Raw genomic sequence first — 14,392 nt, 5'->3', positions numbered from 1 at the left:
TGAGATGCTGAACTATATCCTGAATGATGAACAACCACAAAAATCATGGTCAGTAAAGTTAGATGAAGTTCGGTTGTAATTGTAGAATTGTAGTTTCTTATACACATCTAGATGTGTATAAGAGACAGGGGCTGCTGCTTTCCGTGATCCATGCTCTTTCTGCAATGAAGTTTGGAAGATACACCACAAGTCGGCCACCACTGACTGCTCCAGGGCTCCTGGCAGACATTATTAATCAATCACAGCTTCTTTTCCCTCCGAGTCTGGACTTAGCTTCACCATCATCTGCAAAACAGCCCTCGGGCAGCTGCTGTTAACCGTAACTGGCACATCAGATGAAAACTCCTAGGCCATCCTAGCATCACACACGACTCTGTCTCCCTCTATCTGAACTGACATTTCCTAAATCTGCCTTTAAGGCAACGTAAGAGTTCAAGTCAACGCAAAAGGCCCCTGTAGAGGAGGTAGCCATTTCTTGCCAGAGGCCTAACTGAGATGTGGTTTTGAGAGCCTGGGGAGCAGTGGGCCAACAGAAGACGAACGGACAAGAGTCAGGAAACTGAAAGAACGCAGGAGACCAGGGTCCCAGCCCCCTGTCTGCTTCATCTCCAGAACTGGCCAATCAGTGCCAGTAATTGGAAGGGGCACATGACCTGGGCTGGGCCAACCATAATGAATCCTGGGGCTTCGGTTGGCGTTTTGGGAATGAGGTGGGTGACTGAGCTGCAGATGTCCACTAGGGGCTGCTGCGCCATCCTGTCACCAGGAGGGGAACGAGGGGAGCGTCTGACTGAGAACAGAGCCAATAGCAGGGTGAGCAGAGCCAAAGGACAGGGCAAGACTGATTCTTGGTGGCATGGCTTGAACTCCCGAATGCAGCCATGTCTACAATCAGCTCCTGCTGCTCTTTTTTTTTTTTTTTAAGCCAGTTTGAGGTTTTATTTTGTTGTTGTTAATTGCTAATGAAAAAGTCCTTGATACTGTCATCTATTTGTCTCCCATAATTGTTCTTTGCCTCAATTTTCATTAAAAATTATGCCCTTGGCCCAGTGCAGTGGCTCACACCTGTAATCTGAGCACTTTGAGATGCTGAGGAGGGAAGATTGCTTTTGAGGCCAGGGGTTTGAGACCAGCTTGGGCAACATCGTGAGGCCCGTCTCTACAAAAAGTACACACACACACACACAATTAGCCAGGTGTGGTAGCACACATTCGTAGGCCCAGCTGCTTGTGATGCTGAAACTGGAGGATTGCTCAAGCTCAGGAGCTCAAGGTTGCAGTGAGCCGTCATTGCATTGTTGCATTCCAGCCTGGGTGACAGAGCGAGAGACCCTGCCTGAAAAAAATTTAAAAATGCCCTTCATCATTGTGGACTGAGCATCTCTCCCTTATCTTTACCCAAGTTATTACCCCTTTCTCTGCTCTTCCTGGTTCATGCTGGCCTAAAGGACCTCCTGGGCTACCTGCTCCAATCGCCCCCGCCACCACTTCAGGTTTATGAGAGGGAGGCACCGGGTGAGCCTCTGAGTGTCTTTTAGAAAATCTCCTTCTATGTCAGGAACTTTGTATTTATTACCCCATGTTCCCTACGAAGAAATCATGGCATAAACTTCTCTGAGAGAGCAGTGCCAGGAAAATGTAGGTGCCATTATTATCCCATTTTCACAGTAGGAAGCTGGGGCCCTGACAGATTAAGTTGCTTATCTACGGTCATGCAGTTGTTCTGTTGGGCCAGGATTTAAGCCTGGAGTTTCACCGCTGCAGTATCCTGTCCCATTCAGTGAGGGGCCACCATCACTGTAGTCAAGCAGCCACTCCAGCGGGCCGATGTGTGATGGCCTTCTCGTCCCTGACCACCTGCCCTTCCCGCCTTCCCATCTTCCAGCAACCCCAAGTCTTCTTTATAAGGAGTCATCTACAGCTGGAGAAGAGGGAGGGTGGCCGTGTTCAGCCCCTCTGCTCTCAAAGGCAGGTGTGAAAACAGTCACCTGGGATGACTTGAAGTGAGCTTGCTCCACAGTTATCTTTTTCAGCACACTCAGCTTCAGAATCAGCAAAACCTGGTGCGATAAAACCTGGGTCAATCTGCACGTTACTCTCCTGCCATCTCTGTTAACAACCATTTGGCAGTCCTACCTGGGAGGTGTGGCTGAGAGGAATCGTGAACATGGAGTTAAGACACATGTCCCAGGCCTGACCTATGGACAACTTCAGGCCAATTTCTTCCCTTTCCTCCTCTGATCATCACTTTCGACAGCTGTAAAATTGGGAAGTGGAGGGGTGGGGTCTGATGAAAGTTTTATTTCCCAAATAATTTTCCATAAATTGAAAAAGAAAAATAAATCGAAAAAGAAAGAAAAAATAGAAGGCTTCCCCGTCCTGGGCCAGTAATTTTGGGAACACAGTGTAGAACACAGTTAAACAAAAGTATATTTCCTGCAGGACTTGGACACCTCAGTCTGCTCTGACGCATTGTGGGTCCTAACAGGAAGGTAGACCACATAGCAGTTCCCACACTTCCGCAACAAAGGAAACCTTCCTGGGTACAGTATCCTGGGGCTGTGTGGTGTGAAACAGACTTTGGGAAAAGTTAAATGTGGTGAAAGGATCCCTTTCAGCTCTGAGAAGTTACAACTCAAAGTGCATTATTCTGACTTAGGGCTCTGTGAGATGCTGAACTATATCCTGAATGATGAACAACCACAAAAATCATGGTCAGTAAAGTTAGATGAAGTTCGGTTGTAATTGTAGAATTGTAGTTGCTGTGTGGCATGGGTGGTAATGACCCAACAAACAGAACATTTAATGGACTTGGGCCTTGCTGGGCAACAGGGTGCTATGCAGTAAGCCAACCTCATGATTCCTTTTTTGGAAATCTGAGGATACACAGATGACCCTTTCCACACCCCCAAAGCCTGGGTTGAATATAAAGTCAGAAACTCATGGCTTAAGGAAAGCGCCTTAGAGACTCTGTGTTGCAAAATCAAAAAGGCTTTGAACTTTTGGAGAAGGACTGGACACAGAAAAACAAAGGTCTGTTGCTGTCCATGTTGTCCGCAGGAAAGCCAAAAAGCAAAATGAGCTAACAAGCATCTCTGTGAATCCTCCTGAGGAAGAAACCAATTCCACAGCAGCCCTGATTGCTAATTGTAAAAATGTGCATAATGTCATTGACACTCTATTTGGGGAGTTTTCTTCATTGTTTTATTTTGGTGAGTACAGAAAGTACCCATAAAAGAGAAATTAATGGATTCACTCTTGATTGAAGTCCTCCAAGTCAATTTTTACTCAAAATTGAATTTTCCCACCATGAGAGTTCCCAGGAAGCAGAGGGGTATAGGGCAAAGGATGTGGCTTTGGAGTCAGACATTTATTCAACAAATGTGTATTCCAGTGGCCACTATGTGTCTACCACTGGGAATACAGCAGCAAAAAAGAGTGAGAAATCCCAGCTGGGTGCAGTGGCTCATACCTGTAATCCTAGCACTTTGGGAGGCTGAGGTGGGAGGACCACTTGAGTCCGGGAGTGCAAGACCAGCCTGGGCAACATAGTGAGCTCCCATCTCTACAAAAAATTTTAAAAATTAGCCAGATGTGTTGGTTCATACCTGTAGTCCTAGCTACTCGGGAGGTTGAGGCTGAGGTGTGAAGCTTGCTTAAGCCCAGGAGGTTGAGGCTACAGTGAGCTGTGGTGGTGCCACTGCACTTTAGCCTTGGCCACAGAGCTAGACCTTGTCTAAAATTTAAAAAAAAAAAGTCTCTATCCTAATAGAGCTGCCACCCTGGCTCTGTTGCTCATCAGCTGTGTGAGCTTAGGCAGGTCACCTGATCTCTCTGAGCCTTAGCTCGTTACAGCATGGTCACAGGATTGTTGGGAAACCTAAATGTCAGATCTTATTTGTAGCGTGTCGGCCCAGGGCCTGGCACATAACCAGCCTTCTAGTAATGGTAGTCAGAATTCTGACTCTTGCAGCCAGAGGAGGAAAAGGGAGTTTAGATGGTTTCAGGGGGTTTCTCTCCAAAGGCTGAGCCTTTAAGGGAGGTATAGGATGAGCAGGGGCATCTGAGAACAACAGTATGCCTCCATGAATAAAGCCCTGCTTTTGCTCTCTGCACCTCACCTGACCCCCTCTCTCTCCCAGGTTCACTAGCATAGACAGGTGCTGGGCTGCTGACCCCTAGGCCCCAGGCCCCTGTCCAGTTGGCTGTGTTTTCACACAGAGACAACTTCCCAATCACAAGGTCAACCCCACCTGCCCTGACCTCCTGGGTCCCCTCCAAGGTTGTAGACATGCCTCCATCCCAGTCTGGGGCAGGTATCCCTGCAAGGCACACAGAGGCCATCAGGAGGCAGGGGGGACAGATCTGTTCCCACTATAGCCCAGAGCAGCTCAGTCACACCCCTGGGAGGCTGAAGACAGGGGCTCTGTGCTTGGCCTGCTGCTCTCTTGCCTCCTGCCATGAGCTGCTTACCTCTGTCCTGAGTCCAATTCTCCCTCTGTAGACAGAAGGGGTTTGATCAGGCCACCCTGTGGTCAGTCCCCCAGTTTCATCATTCTGCAAGGTCCAACTGCTCCTCACACAAAATGCCTGGCAGAAATGTGGAACCAGTCAAACCTCAGTTTGTTCAGTGTTATCTCCACTGTATGAGCTCAGTTTTTCTGTCTGCACAGAAGTGGGGTTTATAATCCCCACCTTTAAATCAAGACTATTGACACACTGGAAGGAACATGGGTCTTGAGTCGGATAGGCTTGAGTGTGAATCCTGGTTCTGCCATTTGCAAGGCAACTCACTTTCTCTCTCTAGTGAAACTGAAGCCTCAGTTCCTTCATCTGCAAAATAGGCCTGTGGCATCTCCCTTGAAGAATTGTTGAGGTAAATGAAGCAAGCCATGCATCACACCTGCACACAGCAGAGGATTAAGGCTGGGGAGCTGTTATTATTGTGGTTGTAATTTACTCTAAAATGAGGGCCTGGCTAAGCTGATACCATCCCCAATTTCCACCACTATGCTCACCCTCTCTGGGTTTTTGGTGCTTGGGTTCCTCCAGTCTCTCCTCAGTAACAGAGCTTCCTGTGGCTGAAGGAATTCAGAGGGATTCCAGGGGCTTCTGGCATTCCTTTCAGGCTACAGAGTCCATGGTCCATGCAGTCCTTGCTGTTGAAAGTTATATTCTCAAATACATATGATGTGTCCTCAAACATATGATAGCCGCCCTCCCTGTTCTCCTGGCTCATGTGCTGGAGCAGACATAAATCCTTTTGGTGCGTCATTCCAATCTCACATTTTCTCACCCCACAGAGCCCTTTGCCCCTGCACACTGCTGCACAGCTTGGATTGTCAATTCAGAAGAGGATGTGGCACCAAAAGGGACTAGAAGCTCTGAATCTTAGGGTTGGAGGAAAATGAGTGGTACTTAGTTGAACCCCTCTTCTGATTGAACTTTCTCTACCCCACTTTTTGACGAGGGTCTATTCAGTCTATTCTTACTTCCAAGGAAGGGGAACTCACTGAAGAGAAAGGTGGGGCATATCATCACCCACATAGTTGCCAGTTAGCTGACTGGCTTTCTTGGAAAAATGACATTCAACAGCGACAGAAAAGCTTCTATCATGGGCAAGCCGTCTGGGAACAATAGCTCTAGAGAACAATACTGTTTTCTTGTCCACCCCCTCCTCAACTCTGCACTTTGTGGTCACAAAAAAATGAAGATATGACATTTTTTTTCTCTAGAATAACACAACTTTGTTAATGTGTCTCTTTTATTCACCCACCCACTAAACATTCCCGTAAGGAATCTACTTCAGATGCCCACAGAAAATGCATTTCAATTCCCAACATAATGAGCCAGCTTCCAGAAGAAGGAGGAGAAGCATGTAGAGGCACGGATAAATCATACCCTCCGCCAAATACCCTCTTCCACCTTCCAATGGGGAGCTCAGAACCATCCTAGGACATGACTCAGTGGGGAACATTGTTTTCATTGTGCAGCTTCAGAAACTGAGGCACAGAGAAGTGAAGGTCACGCTTGTGAGACACAAGCATGCACTAAATCCCAGGAATCCAAGACTTCCCAGCATAGTAATTCAGCCCCTAGGATAAATGTTTGTCTTGCTAGTCAGGGAAATTTACTGTGGCCTTTACAGAAGCCTTCTTCAGGCTCAAGATTATAAACAGGGAAACAGGACCTGGCGATTAGTTGAGTGAGTAACTGGCAGAGAAAGCTTTCAAGTAGGGAAAGGATCAATGAGTTGAAAAAAAAAAAAGAAACATCTTTTCAGAAGTCCTGGCCTCCCACCCCCAACTCCCTTACATTGTTTTAATTCTTCATGCTCAGTGTCTTCATTAAATATTTTTGAAGTGGGTTTTTATTTTGTTACTTTGTTTTGCTTTTTCTGTCAAGGTTATTTGATCTCATCTCCGACTTAGATTACTTCTCAGGTTGAATTGAACACAACCTTTGCCCAGTGAAACAGACAGCCTTCTTGCTTATGGGAAGTGTAAGCTTATGGTGCATGCAACCCTTCTTGTTGAAAGTTATATTCTGAAATACATATGATGTGTCCTCAAACATATAATATCCTCCTTCCCTCTTCTCCAGGCTCGTGTGTTGGAGCAGACATAAATCCTTTTGGTGCGTCATTCCAATCTCACATTTTCTCACCCCCACAGAGCCCTCTGTCCCCTCCAAGAGGCTGTGAAATAATAATAAAACAGATAAATGAGATAAATAATGAATGATAAAATAATAAAAATGATAAATAATAAAAAAGAGATAAAACGATCGAGAGGCCATGGAATAATAAAAAACACAACCGGAAATGGCTGAGCTACAGCGTGTTCTGTTTTGCTGCTGTGTTGAGGCCAGGGACACAGGTGGGCGTGGCAGCTCCGAGGGAGCCACCTGAGGAGTGGCCAGCTCAGCAGTTTCTCTCCTTTACTCCCCTTGTTACCAGCAGTGGAGATAGCATGGGCTTCCCAGCTCTGCCATGTCCTTGCTGCATCACTTCAGCAAGTTGGGCAAGCTTTCTAAGTCTCGGTTTTCTCAGCCAGTCCTGCTCACCCGGCAGGCTCCGTGGGGGTGGGGCTGTACCTGTGGTGCTCAACACTGTCTTCTTAAGTGCCTAGCAGATAACAGGCATTTGACACGTTTCTGCTACATGAAGGAACGGAATAAGGATACTCTCACTGCTGTTGCTGGATCGTGGTGAGGATTAAATGGGAAATTGTAAATAAAAGCCTAGAGTGTTTTAGATGTGCATGACACAGTAGCTCTTCCATTGCCAGATGCCTTCCTTCAGTGTCAGCACGGGGAAAGGATCCAGATGTTGCACCGAAGAGCCCCTTGTTCTGCAGATGAGCAAACAGAGCCTCAGATCTGTAGATTTGTTCATTTGTGCATTCATTCATTTCACATAGAGGGGACTATCAAGACAGAAAGTCTCCATGCTTATGAAGCTTACATTCTAGTGGGAGGAGACAGTAAATGAGTAGACAAATATATAAACAAGAATCGTGTCACATACTAACACAATGCTATGGCGAGCAAGAACACAGGGGAGTGTAATGGAGGGGGGCTGGGAATGGGGGGGTACACTGGATGGGGGAACTAGGTGTGCCTCCCTGTAGAGGAGGTATAGGATATAAAAGTGGACCTGAATGACCAGAGGGAGAGAGTCGTATCAAACTCAGGAGCAAGAGTGTTCTAGAACACTGCCTTTCGGGTGTTTGCTCTCATTGGTCTTTTTTGCAGGAAGGGGGGACATGACTTTTATTTTGACATAATTTCAGATGTACAGGAAAATTCCAAGCATAGTACAAGGAACTCTCATCACTAATTGTTTATGTTTTGCCTCATTCTCTGTCCTCTCTCTCTAAATATACAATATACACATCACACATACACGCACACACACACACACTTTTCACAGAAACATTTGAGAGTGCACAGTGCGAACATACTGCCCTTTCACTCTATACTTCAGTGTGTGCTTCCTAAGAATAAGAACATTCGCTTACATAACCACAGTCCATATCTAATCTACAGCGCATGGTTAAATGGTATCAATTGCTCCAACAATAACCTTTTTAAATTGCACATATTTTTCCAGGCTAAGGGTCACATATTACACTGAGACCTCATGTTTCTTTAGTTTTCTTTAGTCTGGAATAGTTCCTTAGCCATTCTTTGTCTTTCTTGACCCTGACATTTTTAAAAGAGTGCAGGCCAGTTATTCTGTGGGACGTCCTTTCATTTGGGTTTGCTGATATTTCCTGAGGATTAGATTCAGGTGACACCTTTGTGGCAGGAACACCACAGAAGTGATGTTGTGTCCCCCTCAGTGCATCACAGCAGGAGGCACGTGGTGCTGTTTGTCCCTATGTTGGGGACATTAACGTTGGTTAATTGGTTTAGGTGGTCTCCTCCAGGTTTCTCCATGAAAAAATTGCCTTTTCCCCCTTTTTAATAAACGAGTAATTTGTGGGGAGGCACTTTTAGAATATAAGTGCTCTGATCCTCAATAATTTTAGCATACTCCATCTTCTACAACTTATTAGTTGCCATTGTACTGTAAGGAAGAGCTTTTCCTTCTCTCCCATTTACTTTATTTATGTATGTATTTATTTATATTTATTTTTTTGACACAGTATCTTGCTCTGTCATCCAAGTTAGAGGGCGGTGGTGCAATCACAGTACCCTGCAGCCTTGACCTCCTGGACTCAAGGGATCCTCCCACCTCAGCCTCCTGAGTAGCTGGAACTACAAGCATACCACCACGCCCAGCTAATTTTTTGATTTTTTGTAGAGACAGTATCACACTATGTTGCCCAGGCTGGTCCCAAACTCCTGGGCTCAAGCGATCCTCCAGCCTCAGCCTCCCAAAGTACTGGGATTTCAGACATGAGCCGCCATGCCTGACCCTACCCATTTATTTATATAATCATATAATTCTTTACATAACTATGAACTCATGGCTTTTTATTTTATTCACTAGGTTATAATCTACTGCTATCAGACCACCTCAGATTTGACCAATGAGAGCCCTTCAGACTGGGTTCTGTGTCTTTCTGACATAGCCCCACCATTCTTCAGTCATTTCCTTGCCTTCTGGCACAATAAGATGTTTTGGGCTCCTCTGGTACTTTCCCTGCCCCAGCCCTGGAATCAGCCCTTTCTCCAATGAGCCTGGTTCTTTTGGTGTTAAAAGATATTTAGAATCCAAGATCTGGGGGCTGGGTGGGTTCCTGCCGCCAGGTGTGTTACCACTTCCAGGATCTCTCTGGGGGACAGAGCTAGAAAGCTCCTTGAACTCTGATGTGCATATGAGTGACTAGGAATATTGGTGAAGTGCAGATCCTCATTCACTGGGTCAGATCTGCCCGTGGGGGTGCATTGAAGACTCTGCCTGTCTCACAAGCTTCCAGGGCGTGCAGATGATACTGGTCCACAAGGCTCATCTTGAGCACCAAGTATGTAGGACAATGGTTCTCAAAAGTTGGTGTGCTTGGGAGTCACCTGGAGGGCTTGGTAAAATACATATTCCTGGGCCCTACTCCTAAAGTTTCCAGTTCAATAACCTTGCGCTAGGACCTGAGAATCTGCATTTCTAACAAGTTCCCAGGTGATCCTGGTCTTGCTGATCTGAGACCACACCTTGGGAACCACAAGATCTAGGACACTGGTTCTTAAAAGTGACTACACATTGGAATTCTTGGGGAGGTTTTGTTTCTGTTTTTGTTTTAAAAATGGATCTTTAAGGCTCCAGAGATAATTTAACTGGTGTAAGATGTGGCCTGGGCTTTGAGAGTTTTATGACCTCCATGAGTGGTTCTGTTGCTCAACATGATTTGAAAAGATTGTTCTAGGAAGAGGTAGGAGCAAATGCAAAGGCCTTTAGGAAGAAATTAGCTCAATATTTTCAAGGAATGGCAAGGAGGCCAGCGTGGCTGGACAGAAGGAGTTGAGGCCAGAGAGGCCAGGGCGGATTGGATCAGGAGGCGGAGAGATGGGTCAGGATTGTGGGTGTTACTCTGGTGAGACAGGCAGCCACTAAGGGCTTTACACAGGGTGATGTGATCTGAAGGCCTTCACCAGGGCCTTCATCCAGCAGTTTCAAGGCCAGCTCTCCTCCTGTCAGTCAAGCGCTTTCTACCCAGAGCAGTTTGGCTTGTGATGAGTGAAGGATGAAATAGCTTCACGGCCTTCTCTAAGTGCTCCCCATACTTTAAATCTTGCCCATGGATTTTGTTCAGAGTTACTGTCCAAGGCTTTGAAATCCCTGAAGGGTAAGTTTAGGCACAGTAATAAAGTATTACATCATGGGAGAAGGACTTGCAGATGAGGGACATTCAGGAGTGCTTTGCTTTAAGAAAACTTCATATATGTTGCACAACTGTGAATATACTTAACAGTACTGAACTGCACACTTATAAAATGGTTAAGATGGTAAATTTTATGTTATGCATTTTTTACTATAATCAAAAATAAAAATTAAAAATATATAGTCACAATACTTTCACAAATATCTACTATACTTCACTAACACGAAAGTGACAGAAAAAAATATGCTGATAGTATAAAGAAGCTAAAATGTAAGTTGATCAAATGATGCACATCATTTACATGTTGAACAATTCTCAAAGATGTCAAGGGGCAGGAATGATCCTTCAAGGAAAAGTAACTTAGACCAAGAGAATTTTAAAGCTTCAGTAAAGGCTGATGATATTCATCATGTATATGAAGATAAGCCTGCCAAGCACTGTGTTCTCCAATTTGTTCATTTTTCCTTGTTCTTCAGGAAAGTCAGCATGGGTATTTCATTACCATATGGAAAACTATGTCATACCATTAAGAATAATAAAGAATTTGGCAGGGCGCGGTGGCTCATGCCTGTAATCCCAGCACTTTGGGAGACTGAGGCAGGTGGATCACCTGAGGTCAGGAGTTCGAGACCAGCCTGGCCAACATGGAGAAACCCCGTCTCTACTAAAAATACAAAAATTGCCAGGCGCGGTAGATCATGCCTGTAATCCCAGCACTTTGGGAAGCTGTGGTGGGTGTATCACGAGGTCAGGAGTTTGAGACCAGCCTGGCCAGCATGGTGAAACCCTGTTTCTACTAAAAATACAAAAAAAAAAATTAGCCAGGCATGGTGGCACACGCCTGTAGTCCCAGCTTCTTGGGAGGCTGGGGCAGGAGAATTGTTCGAACCTGCCAGGCGGAGGTTGAAGTGAGCCGAGATTGCGCCACTTCACTCCAGCCTGAGTGACAGAGGGAGACTACGTCTCAAAAAAAAAAAAAAAAAAAATTAGCTGGGCATGGTGGCAGGCACCTGTAATCCCAGCTACTCGGGAAGCTGAAGCAGGATAATTGCTTGAACCTGGGAGGCGGAGGTTGCAGCAGTGAGCTGAGATTGCGCCACTGCACTCCAGCCTGGGGGATATGAGGGAGACTTCGTCTCAAAAAAATAAAAAGAAATAAATAAAATAATAGTAAAGAATTTAAGCCAAGCCTGAAAAAAAGAAAGAATGTATAAAAGTACGAGCTTGTGAAATGGAAAAAGTTGGGGACAACGATTCACTTTAACAAAATAATTCTTTCTGTGAGGCTTTGCGCCTGGTTTCACCTATGAAATAGTGTCCTTCTAGAGCACAAAAGCACTCGACACACAGTGTTGCAGAAACATGACAAGCCTAGAAGAGGCCGGCTAGAGGCCTTCTGCAATGCCAGGTCCAACAGTGTGATAATAACTTGGAGATTTTGCTTATCTGCTTTATCTTCCAAAGGGCATTGCACAATATCAGTGTGCTTGGATTGGACAGGATTCCAGTGACACAGTTCATGTTCTATTTTGATTCTGGCAGTTGGTAACCTTTCTTCTAGGAAAGGGGAAATAAAACACCCCACTGGTGATATTCCGTTGTTCTGAGCATACGAGGGTGGTAAGGCTGCCAGGGGCAACTGACCAGAGGCAGGTGTGGTCCCTGGGTCATTTTTAGCCACACTCCCAGGCCCTGATATCTGGCGGGGAGGTCTGCAACTAGCTCTGTCAATCTGCCATGAGGATGACCTGCCCTTTCCCTTGGTTATTCAAGTCCCAGGTTTTTCCTGAGCAGAAGCTGACAGTGATGTCATTGTCTCGTGATGTTGTTGGGGTGACCTTGTTCATGGAGCTGGTTTCATCCATTTCTCTTCTACCTTGAAGCTGAACTGAGAAAGACATTGCTGAGAACCACAGAGTGGGAGGGCAGAGGACCCTGCAAAGGGGAAGCTCCCCTGTCCCCTCGTCTGATTCCCAAACCCTTATCATGACCAGCTGTTAGCCAACCCGGTTTCTAGCAGAACTCAGCCTGGAAAAGTCATACAGGAAAAACAATGCAAGGAGAGATGGAAGAAAACTTTTTAAAAAAATGTTGTAGTAGACTCAGCAAGGCAGAAACTATGGATTCATGAAGAATAGATTGGATCCTTGTTATAAAGACAGATAAATATTTATGGGTGGTCTTTTCAGAGAGGCATTCAGGAGGAGACAAGAAGCATCTTATTGAGAGCTGCTGGCCCAATTCCCAATTAAGGGAATCAAAGATGCCCTGAGCTCCAACTCCACGGCAGGACCTGAGCTCCATCCTTGATGGACATCTTTTCATCCTCAGCTCTTCTTCCTGAGGGGCACTGTCACTATCCTCATTTACAGAGGAGGAAACTAAGGGTCAGAGAGGTGGAGTCTGTTATTCAGTTGGGAAGCAGCAGTGCTAACGTTCACACGCATGGCTTTTTCACTCCAAATCTGTTCGCTTTTCCTAGCACACACCAATGTCGGCTTTCAGATACTGCTACCAAGAGTTTTTCAAGAACTCCAAACCTAGGCTCTTTTAATCAATAGCAGTGATTGAGCCCTTTTCCTGAAACTCACATTGTTCAAGCTCAAAGGACACCGTATAGATGAGGACTCCAAGGCTATGAGCAGGAAAAGGGATCTGCTCAACAGGATGGCAGAATCTGGCCTCAGGCCCCAAAGAAAGCTCTCTCCACCCATCATTCAGTCATGTGCACAGAGCCGGCGCAGCAAAACCCACCACACCTGGAGTGCGGCTTTGTTGGTGATCTCAGTTCAGCAGGATATGGGCATCACAAGAATGGTATTTTCCCTTACAACTTTCTCCCTGGGGCCTACATATTATGTAGCTATTGTAGGGTTGGAGTTCCACAAACGATCTGAGAGCTTGCTGGCCAGTATTAGTTCATGTTGATTGCAAAGCGAGGACTGAAGTGGAAAAGCAAAAGAGCACAGCACCACCTGGTGTTGCCAACTAAGACATGCAGATTTAGGAGTAAAAACAACTCCCTGCATTTCCCTTCGTGTGAGGAGTGGAAGCCCAGAATGGGTGAGGAGCTGGCCAAAAGTCACAGAGCACACAGTGATCGAGCTGAGTCTTGCGGGTGTGATTTCCAACTCTGTGCTCCTCCCACGAGGCCTGGCCAAGGGGAGGGAAGCAGTCTTCCCCCTCCTGAATACCAGCTCACGCAGGGTCCCCATAGCACCTGCGAACTCAGAAGGAAGAACCTTTCCTTCGAAAAGAGAAAGGATGGTGAAATGCTGGCCTGTGATCGGAAGAAGGGAACCATGTAGCTGCAGGAGCGGCACACTGCACGGCTCCAGAGGCTACAGTATGAGCGGCACCACTGGAGCTGGGGCACACAGTGGCCTTTATTTAGGCTTTAGAACTAGATTAGCCTGGACTCACGGTGGCCTCAGGCAAGTCTATTTCACTCTTGGGCTCTTCATCCCCTTCTGTGAAATGAAGGTGCTGAATGACACCTGGACTTCCCAGGTCTCAGACTTTTGGCTCACTCTTCCCATGCCGACTGGCCTCCTTGCCGACCCTCCACCAGGAAAACCCTCATCTCAGAGCCTCTGCACGGCCTCCAGTTTCTGGAAGAATGCTGTTTTGCCAAATCCCCTCGGGGCCTGTTCCCTCCTGCTGTTCAGATGTCCACTCAAGTGTTCTCTGCTGAGACAGACCTCTGCCTGAGCCCCATCCCCCCTCACCCCCGACAACACCATGTCACCTCCCATCTCCTCACCCACTTCAGGTCCTTCCCAGCTCTTAGCATCGTGCACATAGTTGGTCTTGCTCAGGCCTCTGTGGACAGATCCTGGCACAGAGCAGACATCTGAAAATAACTTTCAATGGAACAAATCAAGTTATTTCAAATTCATCATTCTCCTGAAAACTATCTGGGAAAGGAAAGAGCAGGCACATTTGGAATAAGCTGAAGGAGTGGCCTCCCAGTGCCCCTTCCACCTCTGTGCCTGTGACCCTGGTGTCAGTGATTTGGCAGTAACATCCCAGCACCACCCTAGCCTGCTCCTAGGGCCACTTTCCAG

This window comes from Mandrillus leucophaeus, unplaced genomic scaffold (genome assembly GCF_000951045.1).
Source record: "Mandrillus leucophaeus isolate KB7577 unplaced genomic scaffold, Mleu.le_1.0 Scaffold252, whole genome shotgun sequence".
Taxonomy (NCBI): domain Eukaryota; kingdom Metazoa; phylum Chordata; class Mammalia; order Primates; family Cercopithecidae; genus Mandrillus; species Mandrillus leucophaeus.
This window is presented reverse-complemented; position numbering follows the sequence as displayed.